The following is a 26150-nucleotide window of genomic DNA, read 5'->3' on the forward strand; positions in this document are numbered from 1 at the left end:
AGTATTGCCAGTGATGGTTGGAGAAGCTCTCCCATTGGCTAAACTTAGATGACTCTCCCATTGGCTAAACTTAGATGACTCTCCCATTGGCTGCAGGATGACTTCCCCACTGGCTAAATTTACAGAATGATTTCTCCCACAGAAAGTCAGCAGAAATCCCACCATGCTGAGCTGTGTGAGGCAGAGATGGGTGGGTGCCTGGGCTCATATTTGTAAAGTCAAGCTGTTTCATTTACACCAAAAAAGGTATTTTTAAGGTTGCAGTATGTTAACTAGAGAGGTACATTTCCTGAAGAAAATGTGAGTGGTGCTTGCCATGGCAAAACTCGTGCCCCAATATTACAATGTTTCCTTCAGTTCTCTGTGACAATTGCCCCTGCTGGGGCATTTAACTGCCCACCCCTCAGAAAAGGCATAGCACCCCATTCCCGAATAAGCCGCACGGTTTGACACCTCATTCATGGGTCTACGACAAATGGTGGTTAATTGCCCCCTGCTGGGGCAATTAACTGCCCACCCCTCACAAAAGTCACAGCACCCCATTCCCGATTAAGCCGCACGGTTTGACACCTCATTCATGGGTCTACGACAAACGGCGGTTAATTGCCCCCTGCTGGGGCAATTAACTGCCCACCCCTCAGAAAAGGCATAGCACCCCATTCCCGAATAAGCCGCACGGTTTGACACCTCATTCATGGGTCTACGACAAACAGTGGTTAATTGCCCCCTGCTGGGGCAATTAACCTCCAACCCCTCAGAAAAGTCATAGCACCCCAATCCCGAATAAGCCACACAGTTTGACACCTCATTCATGGGTCTACGACAAACGGGTTATTTGCCAAAATACCCATTATAAGTCAATGGGTCAAATTTGGGGATCTGTTTTGCCCCGGGGGTAAAACTTATACCCTTGTGCGGGGTATCTTCTGACACAGGTTGCAAACCTCTTCAAATGTGGTAAATTTCACGTTTCGAAAAAATTCCCTCTCTGCGCTACAATCCGTCAAAGTTGGCCTCAATGTTAAGTCAATGGGATTTTTGGCCCTGTTAATTGCCCCCTGCAGGGGGCAATTAACCACCCACACCTCAGAAAAGTCATAGCATCCCATTCCCAAATAGGCCGCACGATTTGACACCTCACTCATGGGTCTACGAAAAACGGTGCGGGACAAGTTCCGTGCCGAACTTTTGTACGGGAGAAGAATAATAATAAGCCTGTGAGATAATAGTAGTGATGCTTTGCAAGCACCACTAATTAACACTGCCCTTTGGCATTTATTCCATGTATAAATGCTTGGATGTGCCTATGTATAAACCTGCAGCTACAGAGTTACCCCAGCATTTACTCCATTTTGCATCTCTTTGTAATTGGTGAGGGAACAAAGCCTTCCTGTCTGTGTTATCTTTCCTCCCTATTAATGACAGTGACATAGAGGGTAACTGTTAGCAGCCAGGCAGGCAGAATACCTACATGGTGGCGCTTCTACTGTACATGTATATGTGCTTTTAATCTTTAGACAGCACCTTACTGTAGTTAGTCTGTTCAATAGAAAAATAAATCATCACCACAACCATAAATATAAACTGGTTTATTTCTCTTTACTGTAACTCTAATATCCCCGTGATTCAAACAGGGATATCCAATGGTGTCTACACTTTCATGTTTCTGCTCAGGGAGAAAGATGGAAATGTTCAGCCCAGGTGGGAGAGCTCATCGCTGGAGACCTTCTATCTACAGGCAGATCCATTACAGAGTTTTATTGTACCTACTGTGGGTCCCGTCGTTGGCAAGCGCGCCCTAGAGATAATCCTGCGGCCAATGGAGAACTCAAGGAGGCAGCTGGAATCACTAAATATGGCGCTTCCTCAGCAGTTGGTGCCAATGTGTCAGGAAAGGTAATGTTCCTATGGGATTATGGGATATTACATTAGGGCTGGCATAATGTCTTATATTGGCCGCAAGACCATAGATTCCTCATCTATTGCCATTGTTATGCACTTTTCTTTCTGAATCTTATTTAGAGAAAAAAAGCCCAATTTGAAAGTTATTAAGGGGTAAGTCTTAGCTGCCATTTTGCCCCCAACAGCCACTGTGACACATGCCCAGATTTCACATTTTTATTACTACAATCAAAGGTGAGTGCAGCATATACACATGGGGGAAGGGGGGGCATTGAGAAAAATATTGGCATAAATCACTATGTGTAGCACCCAGGGCATTAGATATTGTTATTCCCATTTCTCTCTGTAAGTCGCACTGCATTTAAAAGTGTCTGGTTTGAAGGATATTAAGCTAAAAGTCTCAGAGCTGCTATTTTACAGCCACCAACTGTCACTGTGACACTGCCATAAGCCTGATGTGTGACTGAACCATTGTCGTGCCCTTAAGTTTAAACTTTTTAACTGTCATTTGGTTGAGTGTCCGTTAATTAACGGTTTTTCTCACTTTCATTTCTGGGATCAGAGGTAAGTGGAGCGCGCCACACGCTGGGGGAGACATTTTAGGAAAATAATGACATAAATGCAGAAAATCGCTATTTAATTGCATCACTAGGTAGCGCCTGGGATATTAGCCTTGGGTTTGCATATATTGTATCATTTTCATAGATATAAAACATGATTTTGGGAGAGTTGGGGAAGGAGCAGGGGAGCAGGGAGACTATAAAGTAACATTTGGATTTCAGATTCCTATTTTAATGTTAATATTCACATAGTTCTGTATTTGCTTGTGATTTTTTTTAATAATGTGCAAGTTTGGAAATTATTATGGTCACAGTATGAAATCTCATAGTTTCCCATCCAGTAACAGTCACTCTGACAGTGTTTGGGATGACAGTTGGCCACTTGGTGTTCAGGTTTCAGCTCCAATGCTCTTAATATTCATATTTCTCTCTCTGTATCTCACTTTGTACATAAAACTGCCTTCTTTAAAAGCTTTTAAGGGAAAAGTGGCAGAGCTGCCATTTTCCAGCCACTAATGATCCCCCTGATGCTTCTTGAGGCTGTTGACAGGTGCTTGTTCCAACTCCCAGCATTCCCTATTAGACCTTCAGTCTGTAGTCCTCTAATTATCACTGACCTACAAGTCCCATCATCCCTTTTAGACCTGCAGCCTGGCCCTTGCTTTCTGGTTGCTAGGGTCCCTTTCATCTTAGCAGCATTTCTATGTGGGATGATCTTGCCATTGCAATATGGGATTGGCTGAAACCAATACAGGTATATTAATCTTTACTATAGAGGTGAGTGGAGCATACAGACACTCATACAGGGGATACATTAATGTGCTCCATCATTCCCAAACCAACTACTGTTCTCTTTCCTGAAATCCAAAACAAGTACCTGTAATCCTCTCCCTTCTTTTATATGGGATCCCCTCTGCTCTGAGAGCTGCCATTATTGCTATTTCCCTTCTGTGCAGATTGATAACCCCCCTGCTTATGTATTGGTACACCCTGTTAAACAGTCAAAATGTCAGTATCCTATGCTAGTAATGATATCACCACCTGGACTGGTGCAAGTGATGGGGGGGTGATGATGCCTAGTAACATTTGAGAGCTTTATGTTATGTAGCCAGCCATGATCTCCCACAGGGGAGCTCCACCAATCACTGCTGGCATATGCTGGTACCCAAAGGTGCATACTGGGGGTTGCTAATAAGAAATGCCTTCCCTGCTTCAACTGTGTCCATTCTCATGGGAAACCCCAAAAGCTACAGTAATGTAAAGCCCGGGAGATTTAAATGGATGAATGATCTGACCCCTATAACAGACTGTTAGATTTAGATGGGACAGATCAGCATGTCCCCTCTCTATCCAGCATCAGTTTATAGGCACAGCTATTAGTTTCCTAGGAATTCTGCTCTGCCTGGAGCTTTGTCCATAGTTATTTAGCACAGAACTACAGCTCCCAGCATGCCCTGATAGCCTTTGCAGCTGCCTTCTGAACTAAGAAACGCAAGCAGGGGGTCGGTACAACATGGCATAGATTTTTCAGCAGGGACTGGGCAGTATGTTGTAATAGAAGGAAGGATGGTGCCAAATACGGGGAAATGCTGCAACCTGTTCACCCTAATTTATACGGGAACTTCACCTTTAATGCCGTTATTGCTGCAAAAGCCGCAGCATGATTTTTCATTACCTGAGATAACGTCACATTACACAGAAATCAGATTCAGAAATTTGAATGAAAATATCACAGAGAATAAATATCAGTTTATGGCTTTTGTTTTTTTTATTAAATGGGTGGATTGGTCAGGGGGGAATACTGTGAATATAATGCAGTGTATCCTGATCTGTATAGCAGAGAGGGCCGGACCATGGAACTTACAATCTCTTCTTCATTTCTGTTTCCACATAAAGTGAAATTCTGTGCGAGAAAGCGATTTCCAGGCGTCTTCAAGGCGATTTTCTTGCGATAATAAGCGACTTTGTGATTTTTTCAGCTTCTCTTTGGAAAAACCATCTTCCATTGACATCAGCTGATATTTTTTTTTTTCTAAACCCAACTGCTCTTTTAAGAGCAAAACCACTAGGGCGCAATGCCATTCTGCGCCCCCCGGAGGAAGGTAAGGCTCCTGCTATGGATTTCATTTGACTCAAGGGTTTTGGTGTAAAGTATAGAATGTTAACCCATTCAGTGACACACAGAGCAGTGTTCTGCCCATATGGGGCTCTTTAATGAGCCTGAATAAATATCTACTTCTATATGGGGCCAATTTATCCCAGAATCAGACACTTTATTCAGACAGTTCCTTCCTATCCAGAGGTGAGACCCTGTGACTGCTGGGGGCCCAGGGGGTGTATTGGGCATAGGGGGTGGGAAGTCTCATTCCCAAGGTTTAGAGGGCCCTAAAGTGACTTTGCTATAGGTATCCTTACTTACTATCCTATCTCTTACTGAGTAAGGGCAAGGGGGAAGGGCATGTTCCACACGGGGTAGTACCATTTTGTTACTCAGCAAGTATTGGGCCTAATAATGTTCCTTTAAACTAACAGAATCTTTTAATTTTTCCCTCAGCGGACGGCTGAATCCGGATGCCTCTCCGAAATATATAAGGTGAGTAAAAAGTCCCTGTAGGGGCTGCTAGACTTGAGCATGGAATTTGGGTGTTGGTTTGGTGATGCCCCCCCCCGGTTTTATGAACCTCACACCTTCCAATTGCCTCTGTCTTTCTTGTGTTTCTCATGCCCCCCCTTCCCAATAGTCCCTCTCCTTCCTGTGGAATATTATGTTATCTATAAAATCCCCCGTTAATTCTATTTATCTATTTTTCCCAGCCTCCTGATGGTCGGCTGACCAAGGAGAAGCTTCTCGGAGAGGGCGGCACTGCAGCCGTGTTCATGGTAAGGGACCAACCAAATTCCTAGAGAGCAAGGGGAGCTGAAAGCAAGTTGAAAGTGCTATCACTATCCCTGCTATGCACATTTTCCATTTCTTAATCACTCAATATTTCTGTCATTTTGTTCCCAATATGAGTGTTGATATTTCCAGCTAATACTGAATGTCAGTTACACCTTTCTGTGTGTGTTACAGGGCCATCACCATCGCAGAGGTAAGGTAGCCGTCAAGATGGCCAACATCACTTGGGTAAGGTTTCTTTATAGTTCCTTTCTCCATATCATCCCTATTGTGTGGCTGCCTATGTGAGCTAAAGGGTTTCTTTTATTCCTCTCCAGGATGAGGAGTCAGTCTGCCGAGAGGTAAACTTTCTCCTGAAGTTCAGCAGGCACAGGAACATCGCCTCTTACTATGGAGCTTATCACCACCCTGCTCCAAACGAGGAGTCATCAGAGTATCTGGAAGTAAGAAATTGTTTGTTGCATCACATTCATCCCTTATGTGCCAAAGAGACCTCCATTGGAGGCGATAAAATACATACACGGCCTGAAATCATTCCTTCCTATTGCAGCTTGTCCTTGAGTACTGCAGCGGCGGCTCCCTGTACGACTTGATCAAGAGCACCGAAGGCCAATCCCTGAAGGAGACCTGGATTGGCTTTGTCTGCAGGGAGGTATTGAAGGTAAACTTGGATTAACCCCATGTGTCTTTGTTGGGAATAATTAACCAAATGTCTGTTATATTCTTATAACCTACATCTCAATCTCCCCAGGCTCTCAACCACGTTCACCACCACCGGGCTGTTCACAGGGACATCAAGAGCCCCAACGTGATGCTCACCAAGAAGGGGAACATCAAACTCAGTGAGTAAAACTTATAGTTGTAAGATGAATGGATGGGGGGAAGCTTCTGTAAATATAAAGTACAGAGGGTATCATGATACAGGGTGAAAGTGAATTTTCCATTTATATGTATTATCTGTCATTTCAGTCGATTTCGGACACTGCTGGGACCTGGACCCACAGACAGGGAAGTGCAACGAGGGTGATGGGACTGCGCACTGGATGGCACCCGAGACCTTTAGGAGGAAGGACAGGAAACCGGAATACGACACCAAAGTACGTTGTAGAAGTAGTAGCAGGACCCAATGGCTTTTATGTCTCTGCACAAATGGGTGCTCTATTCAGTAAAGGCCAGTTAAACATGGGGCCATTTCTTCTATCAGTACTAAGCGGCTGAGTTCTAATTGTTTCTGTGTTTTCTATTCATTGTATGCAAGCACGTTAGAACCCCCGGTAATAAGTAACTGACTCACCCGCTAACCCAATTCTATCCTAATGCTCTTTGGTGTCTTCTTTTCCAGTGTGACATCTGGTCCCTGGGAATCACTGCCATCGAAATGGCCGAGGGAAAAACACGTAAGTGAATCACAACAATTGTGGGTCTCTGTACATTGTAACCAAGGATATAGCTTCATGTTTGAAGGGACTGATATTATATATGTTTTTAACTTTTAGCATACGCCGATCAGAAACTAGTGTCAGACCTGATCATCAACAACGAATCTCCACGACTCAAATCAAGAACCTGGTGAGTCCTTCCCAGCTCATGTCACTGTGCGATGCTGATACTGCAACTCTGTGTGTCTCTCTCACTTCTCCATAAATAGATCAGAACTAGATAGATAGACAGATAGATAGATAGATAGATAGATAGATAGATAGATAGACAGACAAAGATAGATGATAGATAGATGATATACTTCACATCAGGAACCCCATTGGGTTCACTGTATTTCTTTACTCACCATCCCCCCAAATCTTTGGGACAATGATTAGATTTTCACTAATATTGTATATTAATATTGTACATAGGGCCAGAACCCTAGTGACCCCCCTCTATTACTGCAATCCCCATTCCCCCCAAACCTTGGGTACCAACTGGCAACACAGCTTATAGCTGAACTGAATTAAACAGGGTTCATCAAACAAAGCAATACCCTGTATATGTAGCTAAACACAATATATCAAAGATATTCCACTTAGTAATGAAGATGCTTCAGCCCTTATCTCTCTCCTTGGAATCTTATATATCATCTGTTTTGCACTAGACAGAGCTAAAAACCCTTAATTTTTTCCAGGTCACAACATTTTGTGTCCTTTTTGAAGTCGTGCCTTGAGAAGGATCCTTCCCAGAGATGGAGTGCGAAAGAACTACTGCAGCACCCGTTCATTGCTGAACTGCCCCCTGCGAAGACCATCAGGGCCGAAATTGAGGAGCACCTTCGGGCTGTGCAGAACCGGCCGGCCGAACAAGGTGAGGGAATCCGTTATATGTATAGAATTGGGGTCTGTAGCTGTTCAGTTTTGGGTTTTTCTTTACTGTGATTTTATTTATCTATACAGGATTGAGAGTAGCTCGCTGGGCCAGGAAACATCTCCAGCGGGCCAGGGAACATCTACGCGGGGCCAGGGAACATATACGCGGGACCATGGAACATCTCTGGCTTCACTGGGCCATGGAACATCTAGGGCAAGCCAGGAAACATTTACGCGGGGCCATGGAACATCTACGGCCTCGCTGGGCCATGGAACATCTACGGCCTTGCTGGGCCATGGAACATCTACGGCGAGCCTGTGACTTCTGCGCAACTGAAACATCGGCAGAACAGAAGGAGGCTCAGCAAATGGCCCTGGAGGGTTTTGCCTGAGTGTCATCCTGTGGCCAATAACATCAAGTGCCCAGGGTGAGTCTCCTGATTAACATCCAAGGAGAAAATGTAAGCACTATGTTTTTGCCAGGTCAGCACATCTGCAGCTCCCTCAACATGTAGCTACCGCAGGTCCAACAGTAGTGTCTCCTTTTAAAAATGACTGCAACTCCACCAGCAGTCTCTGAATTTAACATCTATATTTCAAATTACCAACAGTGGTGTCCACTTTTGAGTTTTGCAGCTCCACAAGTTGGATTCTTACTTTTAACACCTCCAACAGTGGCACCTGCTTCTTTTTATTCACCTTTGGCTCCACCACCAGCCTCTATTTCTCATTCTGCTGCACCTCATGCTAATGCGCCCCTAGTATTTACAGCACCATCAGCATTACATATATCACCTACCTCAGCTCAAACAGGGTTTTATTTCAGAAATCCACCATCATTGTCTGTTTTACTAACAGCAGCGCCATCATCGTCATTAGCTCATTTTCAGATTATCGCAGCTCCACCAGTGCTATCTTGCCTTCAACAGCTGCATATCAGACAACACAGTTTAAAAGTAATATTTTTTCCCCCAATAGTTCCTTCTCTTCAAAACAGCTTTTGACACCTTCTCATTGACATTTTAACCACCTTACAGCACCCACCAAAATTGATGCCCCTTAAAATGATTATCTTTTCAACTGCCCAACACTGCTACAGTGCCCCCACAGGTGCCTCCTCTTCTCCCCTTAGAATAAGTTGATCCAGGGACTTGTCCGATTGCCCTTTTGGGAGTCAGGAAGGAATTTTTACCCCCTCTGAGGCAAATTGGCTCCGGCTTCAGATGAGGGTTTTTCGCCTTCTTCTGGACCAACTAGTAAATAGGCCTTTCCAACTTAAATTACATGAGTCTTTTCCAACTTAAATTAAGATGCATGAATCCAAAATATACCAAAATAACATCTTTTTTATAAATAAATATTGAATACATTTTATGAATGTTTATTGGTGTTTTATTGGTGTTCCTGTATTTTTATTTAGTCCCATAGTATTGCCAGGGAGCTTTAGAGATAATGCACACCTGTAGTGCAAGGGAAACAGGGGTGTAAATAAGGTGCCTGCAAACTCCGCAATGGGGGGCCCCTGAGCCCTGAAGGGCCCCTACTGCCACCAGGATCTGAGGGGGCCATCACCTCTAAAATCACCTGGGGCCGCACCCGGAAGAGTTGCGTTTCGTCACTAGTGTGGGCGGAGGGAAGGAGCTTGGGGTGGAGGGTGGGAGCAAGCGGGTGGGACTGGGAGGGAGGGAGCAACCAAGCGGGAGGAGGGACTGGGAGCAAATGAGCAGACGGGACTGGGTGGGTGGGAGCAAATGAGTGGGAGGAGGGACTGGAAAGGAGCGAGCCCACCAAGGGGATTGAAAGGAAAAGGATGGGAGAGAATGAGGTGGTGATTGGAAGAGAGTGAGATGATGGGAAGGGGGGGTCAGAATAGGGAGGGGTCCAGGGGAGAAAGTGATTAATGCTCCATTGTTCTGGTGCAGTTAGAGGCAGCAGCAGTGAGAGACAGTCCTCTGTCCTGGTCCTGCACTACATAATAACCTTACTATCTGGCAATTTTGGGGCAGAGGCACTGTATGGTTAGGATCATTGTTATAAGAGAGGTTTAGCCAGTCCATATATTTTATAGTTACTTCAAAAAGAAAAAATCTATATTTAATATCGTGATTGCCATTGGCTAATAGAAATGGCAGGGGCATCGAAAGTTCCTCATAGGGGGCCCCTGAAAGTTCCTCTGCAGGGGGGCCCCACAAACTCTAGTTACGCCACTAAAGGGAAGAAGGGTAAGTGAAAAAAGAAGGTGGGATCAATAGGCAGGGGGGGCAGAAATGGGTGAAAAGTGACACTAATAATGAAGAAATAAAAGCAGGGAATAAGTCATGTCTGGGCCCAGTGTTACTGATCTTGATTAAGGAAGGAGTTTTGGTCAGTGTCCGAGCCTTGAAGGAGACTTCATAGTGTTTAAATAATCATAAAAAAAGGGAATATAGTGCCTATATAAACATGTCACTGGGGTCAGTACATTGTGAGACTGGGCTTAGGAAGTACAGAATTATTAATATGTCACTGCCCTCAGTACATTTTGGGACCATCTGGGACATTACTGCAATGAGTACCCTTTGGGACTAAGCGAGACTGACCCATATACGTTACTATCTATGGTACACATTGGGTCTGTAAAGAACTGATACATAAACATGTAAGTGTCATTATAACACTTTTGTCCTATATGAGAGCAGCTCAAAAATATTAGGCTAATGGTGCACAGGGCACTTTGGCACCCATGGGAAACCGCCTCTCCTGCAGGCCACAGAGAACCTGGAAATTCCTTTCCATCCCTATGAACTGAGTAGTTGCGCTAAATTGTGAAAGCCACTTTTATACTATTATGTGGGTTTTCCATGTGTAAAGTGTTTTACATGCAGTCATTTGGACTACAAAGCACCCAGCCTGTCATCAGCCCTTAGGGAAAGCTCCAGGAGCCCTTGCCCAAAGGAAACTGTGCGTAATTTAATCTACATTTACTGATACCCCTTTGCTTTGTAATTTATATATTTTGCCCTAGTACCCTGCAGAGCACAGTGATACAGAGTCTTGTCCTGCTAAAGTGGGAGCTTCAAACGGTAGGACTGTTGGACCCTAAAGCAATGCAGCAGCCTTTGCCCCAATATGAGTCCATGCAGTTAATGATTATTCCAGGTTTTACTTGCCCTTTAATGAGAGGCAGGGTAGGAGGCAGAGCAAGAGTTAAGATCATTTAATTGCAGGGTAAGGCTGTATCAGCTTCATAGTTTTGTTTGGCCAAGGCCTTTTATTAAAGCTGATTAATAATTAAGTTGGGCACATGGGGACCATAGATTTTTATTCAGCTCCCATATTATCAGCCAACTGGGTCCCCTAGGTAAGGGGCCCAGCGAAAAAGTAGATTGAGACCCTTATTTAATAAAAATCCCTCACATACAGTTAGGGTTTCCCCCTCTCCTGCCTGGGAACTCAGGGTAGGGAGGCAGGGCGGGCCGCATTGTCACGGAGCAGGGCTATGATGCGATGATTGGCCAATTGCCACATCAGTCTTCAAGAATCCTGCCCAGTTTCCAAATTGGGAAAACCAGGCAGGCAGCTTTGACCCTACAGAAAACCCGGCTGTCCAGGTCAAAATCGGACAGGTGGCAGCCCTACATACTGTCATGCCCTAAGGGGCACGAAATAATGGGGCCCAGTAAGGTAAAGTTTTCTGCCCCTCTCCCCCCAACACAACAGAATCAGCACTGAATCAGTAAATATCACTAAAGGATTATTAAGCCTCCACGTCACTGTAGGCTCTTTAAGCAGGTACCTACTCTAAGCTAAATTGCAATTAATTTTAGATTTTTTCTGCATTTGTAATGTGCAAATAAGAGCCATTTGGTTTAACCCCTTGGTCTAAAAAATACGCAGCCCTAATTAGGGCAATTGAAGAAGAGATTTGTTTTCCTGCTGGCATTCTGCACTGCATCTTAGATCTCTAAAGAAAAAGAAAAGAATGTACAGCTTTGCTCAGTGGTACGTAAAATCAAAAGGAATCAGATACCTGCAAAAACATTGTTGTAAGGGACTCTAATGGTTATTAAAATCACTGGCGCCCGGGGGCCCTAATGGTTTTTGAGAACAAACAAAACACATTGGTGACCAGGGTCCTAATGTTTAATAAAAAAATGTTTGGTGGCCAGGGTCTCTAACAGTTAATACTTTACCCAGTGATCCCTAATGGTTAAATAAACACACACCCTGGTGGCCAAGGACCCCTAAAGGTTGAAACCTACATATTATTGGTGGTAAGGGGCCCCTAAAGGTTAAAAAATTGGGAGTTACTTCTTCCTCTTCCTCGGCAGCAACTTCCTTTGTGACATTCGGCTCTAACAATGATTTGCATCTTTCTGCACGGGGCAGGCCACAGGCAGTCTTGTAAGGTTGGGGCCCATATGTACTAACATCACATGTATGACGGGACAACCCAACTGGATTAGCTGCTGGCCACCAATGAATTTAAACACAGCAGGTGGCAGGGTGAACTAAACTGGGCAGTATTAGGTATAGGGGTCCCAGCTAATCTGTGGGAGTGCAGCACATTGGGGCCCTGCTTAAAACTAGAAATCCACCAGGCTTGGGATGACTGTCACCCTGTCCCCTCTGATTGCAGCCCTGCATGCCTTTGATCTGCCCAAGTATGCCCAAATTATACCCCTGATCCACCCAAACACCAACCAGCCCTGTCCCCTTCATGACCCAGTCTGTAACCCCCTGATGGTCTCCTGTCTGGATATAAAGCTCAGCGTGTGATGATGTTATTTGCATCTGTTTTTGTACTCAGTACTTGCATTAGTAAATGTGCCTTAGTGTATTGCTCTCTAATATTGCAGAATTATGCAGTAAAGCAGCTCAGTGTTTCAGAATATAACAGATCTCCCGTGATGCTAAGAAATATTTGCACAAAAGCCAGCGCCATTACACAGTTTGAAAAAATCACTTTATTGTTGTAATACAATCAGATAATGCTGACATTCATGGCTGACTGGCCTATTGGGACACCAGGAACATCCAAGGGAGCCCTCTCATTGGTCAAGCCTATGTCTTAGAGTAGTCCATTTGCAAGCCCTTCACCTAGGATGTACATGGCCACTGAGAGAGACCCAGGCCCTTCTCTGTTACTGCCTGCCTGCATCTCTATCCCTATAATTGTATAGAAAGGTTCAACCTTTATTTATATATCACCCACGCTGACCCATCACTGAGCTGGCTTTTAGCTTAATTGGAAAGGATACAGCGGCATCCATTGGCATCGCCACTGCCAGTCAGCCCAAAGTTATAGTATGCCTAATCAGAATGCTCATTTAGGCTTTTGCCAGGGCATGGGTGTGCCCCTGTACCAACTGGGTTACTTGTCTCATAATTGGTCTGAATGCAGTCAGGCCAGTCTGTGGTCTGGGCCCTATGTGCCCATGATTTAGATGCAGCCGGGCAATAATGCACATAGAATAAAGAAGAAGTGGTCGGTAATGCAGAGCATTCAGGAATGAAGACAAAGTGATAATGAAGGAGAAGCAACTGGAAAGAAAAGTTAAGTAAGAAATACAAACATGAAAAAAGAAAAAGGTTTAAAAAAATAAAGGTGGGAGTAGAATCCACTGGAGGCAAAGTTTGGCTAAAGTTTGTCATGGGACAAGGAGTAGGGAAAAGAAGGAGCAAAGGAAGAAGCTGAGTGGAGACAATATGCCGAATGGGCCCCCGAGAAAAGCTTTTATGGTTGGTCCTAGCAGCCAAGTCAGACACTGGTCATATTCCCATATCCAATCAATAGGGTGCCATAGTCACGTGAGATGGGGAAGAAAGTGTAAGTGAAGTGGCATAAAAAAATACAAAAGTCCCCTGAACCAGCGAGCACTGGCGTTTAAAGGCCAAGTATTTACAGCTCTGTGAGTATCAAACACAGCAGTAAAACCACAGTCAGAGTGCAGGAGAATCACTTCCTCTCAGTTCTTAATGGAGAAAAGTTTATTAATCAACCTTAGGTAACTGTGCTTTAAACATAATTACATCAGTGCCATTAATTGGTTTGGCAGACATGTAGCACTATGCCGGCTCATTCTGACCCCAGCGCCTGTTTATTAGTTTGGATCAGACCCCATGCAGTCAGAGGTTGGAGCAGCAGGTCAGGCTAGAATGGCCCTTTGGCAGATTACAATATGGCACCGGGGCCAAATGGGACTTTGATAAAATGACCAACTGCAAAGGAATGTGATGGAGCACTGATAGTTACTGGCTGTGCTCTGGATGAATTTAGGCATCTAACGGGCAGACTGATGCCTATTCTCACTTTCAAAATGCCAGCCTCATCATTACTGCACAAGTGTAGCTGCTGCCATTACTGTATGCACTGCAGCCTCCATGTTTTGCAATCTTGCATTTTTACTTGACTTCTGACTTTCAACCCTTTGAGTACCACTGCTAAGCTTTTCTACAGGATTACATGTAACCAGACATGTAATATCTACAGCGCTGGCAAACACAGAAAAAACCACGATTGGGTGAATGGCGTATCTTGCCTCGAAGCAGGGAATTTAGTTCTGACTTTATGTTAATACATTCAAGGTGCAGCTTGCTGGGTCTCCAGAGGGTGTCGCTGTAGAGTCAAATAAATAGCTAGGACATATCTGAGGAGCATTTCCACCATATAATCTTTGGGCAAACTGTATGAATGGGACTCATAACCCAGAGAGCCTTCCCTATGAATTACTGTGTAGGCCGATCTCCTGTGACACTGAAGTAGTGACATAAAGCATCAGAATTATATAATATAATACAAAATGGTTAAGAATAGGCCATTTTTTAATATTCTAAAAGTTAACCTGGCCGGCTCCTCCTTCCCCTCTCTCCATAGGCGGATTTTCAATAAGGCTAGGGGGGGCTAAGCAGGGTCGGACTGGGGGGTGAAGGGCCCACCGGGGCTCCCGCCCCAAGGGCCCTAAAGGTGCCCGCACCGCCCTCCGCCCCCGTAGGGGCCCCCCTAACCCCCCTCGCAGGACCCCCCACCCGACGTCCTCCCCTGAGTGCGTAAATTTAACGTGTCAGGGGAGGAGCGGTCGGGCAGGGGGAGCGCAGGTAAGGGATGGGTCTGGGCCACCAGGGCCCACTAGAGCCGGGGGCTAAGCCTCCCCAAACCTGCTTGGTACCTTAAAAAACCTCACTCAGTTTCTGCACTGTGCTGGAAGTCTTCTCCTGTTCCTGCAAGTCGGTTCTGCTGTGCTCTAATTGGATCGTTCTTATTGTGGATTCTCCAATCAGAGCACAGCTTTCTTGACAGACAGTAAAATTGACCAATCAAGGCACAGATGCAGACAGGGCTGGGAGATATTGCAAGCTGAAGGCAGTGCAGAAATGAAGACTGAAAAGAAGAATCTTTACCTGAGAACCAACTCTCAACTTTTGCTGCAGATTTCATTCCACTCCAACAGGTACTATATGCAGGTACTATATGCAGGTACTATATGCAGGTACTATACCCAGGTACTATATGCAGGTACTATATGCAGGTACTATACACTTGTACTATACACAGGTACTATATGCAGGTACTATATGCAGGTACTATATGCAGGTACTATACACAGTTACTATACCCAGGTACTATATGCAGGTACTATACGCAGGTACTATACACTTGTACTATACACAGGTACTATATGCAGGTACTATATGCAGGTACTATACACAGTTACTATACCCAGGTACTATATGCAGGTACTATACCCAGGTACTATATGCAGGTACTATATCCAGGTACTATAAGCAGGTACTATACACAGGTACTTTACACATGTACTATACTCAGGTACTATACACAGGTACTATACGCAGGTACTATACACAGGTACTTTACACATGTACTATACTCAGGTACTATACACAGGTACTATACGCAGGTACTATATGCAGGTACTATACTCAGGTACTATACACAGGTACTATACACAGGTACTATATGCAGGTACTATACACTTGTACTATACACAGGTACTATACGCAGGTACTATACACAGGTACTATACGCAGGTACAATACGCAGGTACTATACACAGGTACTATACACAGGTACTATACACAGGTACTATATGCAGGTACTATATGCAGGTACTATACACAGGTACTATACTCAGGTACTATATGCAGGTACTATACGCAGGAACTATATGCAGGTACTGTATGCAGGTACTATATGCAGGTACTATACACAGGTACTATACACAGGTACTATACGCAGGTACTATATGTAGGTACTATACGCAGGAACTATATGCAGGTACTATACACAGGTACTATACGCAGGTACTATACACAGGTACTATACAAGGGTATTATACACGGGTATTATACGCAGGTACTATACGCAGGTACTATACGCAGGTATTACACGCAGGTATTATATGCAGGCATCATACGCAGGCATTATACGCAGGCGTCATACGCAGGTACTATACGCAGGCACTATACGCAGGTACTATATGCAGGTACTATACGCAGGCACTATACGCAGGTACTATACGCAGGTACTATACACAGGTACTATACACAGGTACTATACGCAGGTACTATACGCAGGTACTATACGCAGGTACTATACGCAGGCACTATACGCAGGCATCATACGCAGATACTATACGCAGGCACTATACGCAGGCATCATACGCAGGTACTATACGCAGGCACTATACGCAGGTACTATACGCAGGCACTATACGCAGGCATCATACACAGGTACTATACGCAGGCACTATACGCAGGCACTATACGCAGGCACTATACGCAGGCATCATACGCGGGTACTATACGCAGGTACTATACGCAGGCACTATACGCAGGTACTATACGCAGGCATTATACGCAGGCATCATACGCAGGTACTATACGCAGGCACTATACGCAGGTACTATACGCAGGTACTATACGCAGGTACTATACACAGGTACTATACGCAGGCATCATACGTAGGTACTATACGCAGGTACTATACGCAGGCATTATACGCAGGCATCATACGCAGGTACTATACGCAGGCACTATACGCAGGCACTATACGCAGGTACTATACACAGGTACTATACGCAGGTATTACAAGCAGGTATTATATGCAGGCACTATACGCAGGCACTATACGCAGGTACTATACGCAGGCATTATACGCAGGCACTATACGCAGGCATCATACTCAGGTACTATATGCAGGCACTATACGCAGGCACTATACGCAGGCATTATACGCAGGTACTATACGCAGGCATCATACTCAGGCACTATACGCAGGCACTATACGCAGGCACTATACCCAGGTACTATACGCAGGCACTATACGCAGGTACTATACGCAGGCATTAAACGCAGGCACTATACGCAGGTACTATACGCAGGCATTATACGCAGGCATCATACGCAGGTACTATACGCAGGCATTATACGCAGGCACTATACGCAGGTACTATACGCAGGTATTATACGCAGGCATCATACGCAGGTACTATACACAGGCACTATACGCAGGCACTATACGCAGGTACTATACGCAGGCACTATACGCAGGTACTATACGCAGGCATTATACGCAGGCATCATACGCAGGTACTATACGCAGGTATTATACGCAGGCACTATACGCAGGTACTATACGCAGGTACTATACGCAGGTATTACACGCAGGTATTATACGCAGGCATTATACGCAGGTACTATACGCAGGTACTATACGCAGGCACTATACGCAGGCACTATACGCAGGTACTATACGCAGGTATTACACGCAGGTATTATATGCAGGCATCATACGCAGGCACTATCCGCAGGTAGTATACGCAGGCACTATACGCAGGTACTATACGCAGACATCATACGCAGGCACTATACGCAGGTACTATACGCAGGCATTATACGCAGGCACTATACGCAGGTACTATATGCAGGCATTATACGCAGGCATCATACGCAGGTACTATACGCAGGCACTATACGCAGGTACTATACGCAGGCATTATACGCGGGCACTATACACAGGTACTATACGCAGGCACTATACACAGGTACTATACGCAGGCATTATACGCAGGCATCATACGCAGGTACTATACGCAGGCACTATACGCAGGCACTATACGCAGGTACTATACGCAGGTACTATACGCAGGTATTACACGCAGGTATTATATGCAGGCATCATACGCAGGCACTATCCGCAGGTAGTATACGCAGGCACTATACGCAGGTACTATACGCAGGTACTATACGCAGGCATTATACGCAGGCACTATACGCAGGTACTATACGCAGGCATTATACGCAGGCACTATACGCAGGTACTATATGCAGGCATTATACGCAGGCATCATACGCAGGTACTATACGCAGGCACTATACGCAGGTACTATACGCAGGCATTATACGCGGGCACTATACACAGGTACTATACGCAGGCACTATACGCAGGTACTATACGCAGGCATTATACGCAGGCATCATACGCAGGTACTATACGCAGGCACTATACGCAGGTACTATACGCAGGTACTATACGCAGGTACTATACGCAGGCATTATACGCAGGCATCATACGCAGGTACTATACGCAGGCACTATACGCAGGTACTATACGCAGGTACTATACGCAGGTATTAAACGCAGGTATTATATGCAGGCATCATACGCAGGCACCATACCCAGGTACTATACGCAGGTACTATACACAGGCACTATATGCAGGTACTATACGCAGGCATTATACGCAGGTACTATACGCAGGCACTATACGCAGGCACTATACGCAGGTACTATACGCAGGCATTATACGCAGGCACTATACGCAGGTACTATACGCAGGCACTATACGCAGGTACTATACGCAGGCACTATACGCAGGCACTATACGCAGGTACTATACGCAGGCATTATACGCAGGCACTATACACAGGGACTATACACAGGGACTATACGCAGGCATCATACGCAGGTACTATACGCAGGCACTATACGCAGGCACTATACGCAGGCACTATACGCAGGCATCATACGCAGGTACTATACGCAGGCACTATACGCAGGTACTATACGCAGGTACTATACGCAGGTATTAAACGCAGGTATTATATGCAGGCATCATACGCAGGCACTATACCCAGGTACTATACGCAGGTACTATACACAGGCACTATATGCAGGTACTATACGCAGGCATTATACGCAGGTACTATACGCAGGCACTATACGCAGGCACTATACGCAGGTACTATACGCAGGCATTATACGCAGGCACTATACGCAGGTACTATACGCAGGCACTATACGCAGGTACTATACGCAGGCACTATACGCAGGCACTATACGCAGGTACTATACGCAGGCATTATACGCAGGCATCATACGCAGGTACTATACGCAGGCACTATACGCAGGCACTATACGCAGGCACTATACGCAGGTACTATACGCAGGTACTATACGCAGGTATTACACGCAGGTATTACACGCAGGTATTATATGCAGGCATCATACTCAGGCACTATACCCAGGTACTATACGCAGGCACTATATGCAGGTACTATACGCAGGCATTATACGCAGGCACTATACGCAGGTACTATACGCAGGCATTATACGCAGGCACTATACGCAGGTACTATACGCAGGCATTATACGCAGGCACTATACGCAGGTACTATACGCAGGCATTATACGCAGGCACTATACGCAGGTACTATACGCAGGCATTATACGCAGGCACTATACGCAGGTACTATACGCAGGTACTATACGCAGGCACTATACGCAGGTACTATACACAGGCACTATACACAGGTACTATACACAGGTACTATACACAGATACTATACACAGGTACTATACACAGGTACTATACACAGGTACTATACGCAGGCACTATACGCAGGCACTATACGCAGGTACTATACGCAGGCATTATACGCAGGCATAATACGCAGGTACTATACGCAGGTACTATACGCAGGCACTATACGCAGGCACTATACGCAGGTACTATACGCAGGCATTATACGCAGGTAATATACGCAGGCATTATACGCAGGCATTATACGCAGGTACTATACGCAGGCACTATACGCAGGTACTATACGCAGGTACTATACGCAGGTACTATACACAGGTACTATACGCAGGCATCATACGCAGGTAATATACGCAGGCATTATACACAGGCATCTTACGCAGGTACTATACGCAGGTACTATACGCAGGCACTATAAGCAGGTACTATACGCAGGCATTATACGCAGGCACTATACGCAGGTACTATACGCAGGCATTGTACGCAGGCATCATACGCAGGTACTATACGCAGGCATCATACGCAGGTACTATATGCAGGCACTATACGCAGGCACTATACGCAGGTACTATACGCAGGCATTATACGCAGGCATCATACGCAGGTACTATACGCAGGTACTATACGCAGGTACTATACGCAGGCACTATACGCTGGTACTATACGCAGGCATTATACGCAGGCATCATACGCAGGTACTATACGCAGGCATTATACACAGGCATCATACGCAGGTACTATACGCAGGCATTATACGCAGGCACTATACGCAGGCACTATACGCAGGTACTATACATAGGTACTATACGCAGGCACTATACGCAGGTACTATACGCAGGCATTATACGCAGGCACTATACGCAGGCACTATACGCAGGCACTATATGTCACAACCTCAGGGCCGTGAGTTCCCAGACATAGGGCAGGACCCAAAGAGCAAACAGTTGGTATCACAGGATGAGGCGTTTATTGGAGAAATGGCAAGTAGCCATCAGCAGGTTCCCATAAGCCAGTAGGTGGTAGCCAGCCTGCACTCTTGTTCCTTAGGGAGTAGGGAAATACACACAGTTGGGGGGAATCTTCTTGCCGCAGCTAAGGTAGATTCCAGGGAACACAGGGGAGGGGGTCCTGCCGTAGCTAAGGTTACACCCCAGACAAAAGGCTCCTTGGAACTCTTGGCAGCCACCTTTGTAGCCAGAAAGGGAACAGCCCCTGTCGTAAAACCAAAACAGGATTTGACTCCTTCTGCCAACCCAAAGGCAGCTTCCAGAGGGGCCAATCATAGCTAATCCCACTGGGCCTATGGGAAGCCACCTAGTGAGCATGCCCAGTTTAGTCTATTGCATTTACTAGACAGAGCATTGCTCTCACAAGGGGTAACTATGTGTATTGGGTCACTATGGGGTCTGGCTCTGTGTGCCCTCACAATAGGGGCAATTACATGGGGAGGGCCAGACAGAGCCGGCTGGCTACACACAATACACACCTAGATGAGATTAACCTACACAATGCATCTGCTACAACAGGTAGGAGGGGGGCAGGGGGTACATTTCAGCATAAACAGAAATATATAATAGTTTCATCCAATTTATACAGTTTGTTATGTCACATTTCTCCCCCTTCCCAAATAGTGAGCCTGCTGGGGGCCTACACAGGTTCCCAGCAGCCTCACTAGCCAATTCCCATAAAGCAAAAGTCTTTAGTTCCTTGGAGGGGTGCATATTGGCAAAACAGGAATAACAAGATGAGGTGTAAACAGAACCCACAGGATCTAAGAGGGATATTTCAGGGCGGCCATCATTAACCCTCTCTCCTCCATATGGGCGACCCTGTAATGTCACAGTTCTGGCCTCCAGGACAATAAAGGGGCCTTCCAGGGAGAAGGGAACAATCCCAGGTGGTACAGTCTGTATCCCCCCCCCAAGCAGTCAGGCCAAGGTGACTCATCTTCAAGTGACCCCAATGACCAGTGGACCCCAAAGAGTATTAGACAAATGTTTATCCCCCTGTCTTTTCTTTAATTCTAAGTTCCACCCAACCTCTCTCAAGGCCCCGGTCCCTGTAACATTACACAATGGGGGACCCCTCCATCTGGGAGATATTGTAGGGACAGCACGGGGACTCACCAGGGTTTTATTTCTCTGTGGGGTAATTCTCTGGCCTTGTTGTCTGCCAGAGGGGGTTTCCGGAACAACTGCCCTGGTTACACGTTGTGCTTTTGGGGTGCCCCTTACTCCATTCCCAGAACTGACTGCTCTGATAGACATTGGGGAATCCTGAGCAATGCTTTCCTCTTGGTCCTGTTCCTGGTCCTCTCCAGCCAGCAACAACTCAGGTAGTGGGGAATCCTCCTCTCTTCCCTCCTTGGAGTTTTTTTCAAACTGAGCAACTCCAGGCTCCACACAATTAGGGATTTCACTTGGGGAGGCCTCAGCCTCTGCCAAGCCTTTAAAGTGGCAGCACCCACTCTCCGGTTCTGCCAGCCCAGGGGTAACACAACCACTGGACTCCTCACAAACAGGGATTTCACTTGGGGAGGCCTCAGCCTCTGCCAAGCCTTTAAAGTGGCAGCACCCACTCTCCGGTTCTGCCAGCTCAGGGGTAACACAACCACTGGACTCTACACAAACAGGGATTTCCCTTGGGGACCAAAATAAAGTTGTTTGGGAAGCTTCTTGTTCCTCCCCCACCCCGGCACTGACTGTACTGGGGGGTAAGTGAAAGTCTTTTGGACCTACAGTACCAAGACATGGCTGTGCCTGCTGAAAACCACACAAAGATGGTGCACATACCCTCAGTGCTTCCTTGCGTTGGTTTTCCAATTCCTGGATACTCCCATACTCTTTTATCAATTCCAGTTCCTGATACACCAGGTCAGCAAGCCAGTCCCTCCGTTCCTCTGTATCATTCATTCCTATATAAAAGAAGCGCTGTGCATAGAGGGTATGGAATTCCCCCTCTGGGTTACCCACAAAGGTGCTATAGTCACAGAAATTCAGCCTCTCCCATTGGCCGTGCCATTCCGCCAAGCTACAGGGAAGCGGGAGCACTGTATAGGGACTGTGCCAATATCTCCCACCTGGTTGGAGCAGCCCCTGTCGTAAAACCAAAACAGGATTTGACTCCTTCTGCCAACCCAAAGGCAGCTTCCAGAGGGGCCAATCATAGCTAATCCCACTGGGCCTATGGGAAGCCACCTAGTGAGCATGCCCAGTTTAGTCTATTGCATTTACTAGACAGAGCATTGCTCTCACAAGGGGTAACTATGTGTATTGGGTCACTATGGGGTCTGGCTCTTTGTGCCCTCACAATAGGGGCAATTACATGGGGAGGGCCAGACAGAGCCGGCTGGCTACACACAATACACACCTAGATGAGATTAACCTACACAATGCATCTGCTACAACAGGTAGGAGGGGGGCAGGGGGTACATTTCAGCATAAACAGAAATATATAATAGTTTCATCCAATTTATACAGTTTGTTATGTCACACTATACGCAGGTACTATACACAGGTACTATACGCAGGCACTATACGCAGGTACTATACGCAGGCATTATACGCAGGCATCATACGCAGGTACTATACGCAGGCACTATATGCAGGCACTATACGCAGGTACTATGCGCAGGTACTATACGCAGGTATTACACGCAGGTATTATACGCAGGCATTATACGCAGGCACTATACGCAGGTACTATACGCAGGCACTTTACGCAGGTACTATACGCAGGCATTATACGCAGGCACTATACGCAGGCACTATACGCAGACACTATACGCAGGTACTATACGCAGGCATTATACGCAGGCATCATACGCAGGTACTATACGCAGGCACTATACGCAGGCATTACACGCAGGAATTATACGCAGGCACTATACGCAGACACTATACGCAGGTACTATACGCAGGCATTATACGCAGGCATCATACGCAGGTACTATACGCAGGCACTATACGCAGGCACTATACGCAGGTACTATACGCAGGCACTATACGCAGGTACTATACGCAGGCACTATACGCAGGTACTATACGCAGGCATTATACGCAGGCACTATACGCAGGTAATAAACGCAGGCATTATACGCAGGCATTATACGCAGGCATCATACGCAGGTACTATACGCAGGTACTATACGCAGGTACTATACTCAGGCACTATACGCAGGTACTATACGCAGGCATTATACACAGGCATCTTACGCAGGTACTATACGCAGGTACTATACGCAGGTACAATACGCAGGTACTATACACAGGTACTATACGCAGGCATCATACGCAGGCATTATACACAGGCATCTTACGCAGGTACTATAGGCAGGTATTATACGCAGGTACTATACGCAGGTACAATACGCAGGTACTATACACAGGTACTATACGCAGGCACTATATATAGGTACTATACACAGGTACTATACACAGGTACTATACACAGGTACTATACACAGGCACTATACACAGGTACTATACACAGGTACTATACACAGGTACTATACGCAGGTACTATACGCAGGTACTATACGCAGGCACTATATGCAGGTACTATACACAGGTACTATACACAGGTACTATACACAGGTACTATACGCAGGCGCTATACGCAGGCACTATACACAGGTACTATACACAGGTACTATACGCAGGTACTATACGCAGGCACTATACGCATGTACTATATGCAGGTACTATACGCAGGTACTATTCGCAGGCACTATACGCAGGTACTATATGCAGGTACTATACGCAGGTATTATACGCAGGCATCATACGCAGGTACTATACACAGGCACTATACGCAGGCACTATACGCAGGTACTATACACAGGCACTATACGCAGGTACTTTACGCAGGCATTATACGCAGGCATCATACGCAGGTACTATACGCAGGCATTATACGCAGGCACTATACGCAGGTACTATACGCAGGTATTATACGCAGGCATCATACGCAGGCACTATACGCAGGCACTATACGCAGGCACTATACGCAGGTACTATACGCAGGCACTATACGCAGGCATCATACGCAGGTACTATACGCAGGCATTATACGCAGGCACTATACGCAGGTACTATACGCAGGTATTATACGCAGGCATTATACGCAGGCACTATACGCAGGCACTATACGCAGGTACTATACGCAGGCACTATACGCAGGCACTATACGCAGGTACTATACGCAGGCATTATACGCAGGCATCATACGCAGGTACTATACGCAGGCATTATACGCAGGCACTATACGCAGGTACTATACGCAGGTATTATACGCAGGCATCATACGCAGGCACTATACGCAGGCACTATACGCAGGCACTATACGCAGGTACTATACGCAGGCACTATACGCAGGCATCATACACAGGAACTATACGCAGGCACTATAGGCAGGCACTATACGCAGGCACTATACGCAGGCACTATACGCAGGTACTATACGCAGGCACTATACGCAGGTACTATACGCAGGCACTATACGCAGGTACTATACGCAGGCATTATACGCAGGCATCATACGCAGGTACTATACGCAGGCACTATACGCAGGTACTATACACAGGCATTATACGCAGGCATCATACGCAGGTACTATACGCAGGCACTATACGCAGGTACTATACACAGGCATTATACGCAGGCATCATACGCAGGTACTATACGCAGGCACTATACGCAGGTACTATACGCAGGCACTATACGCAGGTACTATACACAGGTACTATACGCAGGCATCATACGCAGGTACTATACGCAGGCACTATACGCAGGTACTATACACAGGCATTATACGCAGGCATCATACGCAGGTACTATACGCAGGGACTATACGCAGGTACTATACGCAGGCACTATACGCAGGTACTATACGCAGGCATCATACGCAGGTACTATACGCAGGCATCATACGCAGGTACTATACGCAGGAATCATACGCAGGCACTATACGCAGGTACTATACACAGGCATTATACGCAGGCATCATGCGCAGGTACTATACGCAGGCACTATACGCAGGTACTATACGCAGGCACTATACGCAGGTACTATACGCAGGCACTATACGCAGGTACTATACGCAGGCATTATACGCAGGCACTATACGCAGGTACTATACGCAGGCATTATACGCAGGCATCATACGCAGGTAATATACGCAGGCATTATACGCAGGCACTATACGCAGGTACTATACGCAGGCATTATACGCAGGCATCATACGCAGGTACTATACGCAGGTACTATATGCAGGTACTATACGCAGGCACTATACGCAGGTACTATACGCAGGTACTATACCCAGGTACTATACGCAGGTACTATACCCAGGTATTATACGCAGGCATCATACGCAGGCACTATACGCAGGTACTATATGCAGGCATCATATGCAGGCATCATACGCAGGTACTATACGCAGGCACTATAAGCAGGTACTATACGCAGGCATTATACGCAGGCATTATACGCAGGCACTATACGCAGGTACTATACGCAGGCATTGTACGCAGGCATCATACGCAGGTACTATACGCAGGCATCATACGCAGGTACTATATGCAGGCACTATACGCAGGCACTATACGCAGGTACTATACGCAGGCATTATACGCAGGCATCATACGCAGGTACTATACGCAGGTACTATACGCAGGC

The 26150-nt window shown here is 46.1% G+C and overlaps 1 protein-coding gene across 4 annotated transcripts in view; it reads right to left on the bottom strand.

The window, feature by feature from the left end:
* The window catches only part of LOC105947220 (acyl-CoA (8-3)-desaturase-like), a 63836-nt gene that overhangs the window by 5689 nt on the left and 31997 nt on the right, over positions 1-26150 (bottom strand). The window contains exon 1 of one of the 4 annotated variants that reach the window (XM_031900533.1): positions 3340-3517. The exons of the other annotated variants lie outside the window; for them this stretch is intronic. The gene's annotated coding sequence lies outside the window, so the exon portion shown is untranslated. Of the gene's footprint in view, positions 1-3339; positions 3518-26150 lie in introns of those variants that run through there. 4 annotated transcript variants of the gene reach the window in all.

This window comes from Xenopus tropicalis, chromosome 4 (genome assembly GCF_000004195.4).
Source record: "Xenopus tropicalis strain Nigerian chromosome 4, UCB_Xtro_10.0, whole genome shotgun sequence".
Lineage (NCBI taxonomy): Eukaryota > Metazoa > Chordata > Amphibia > Anura > Pipidae > Xenopus > Xenopus tropicalis.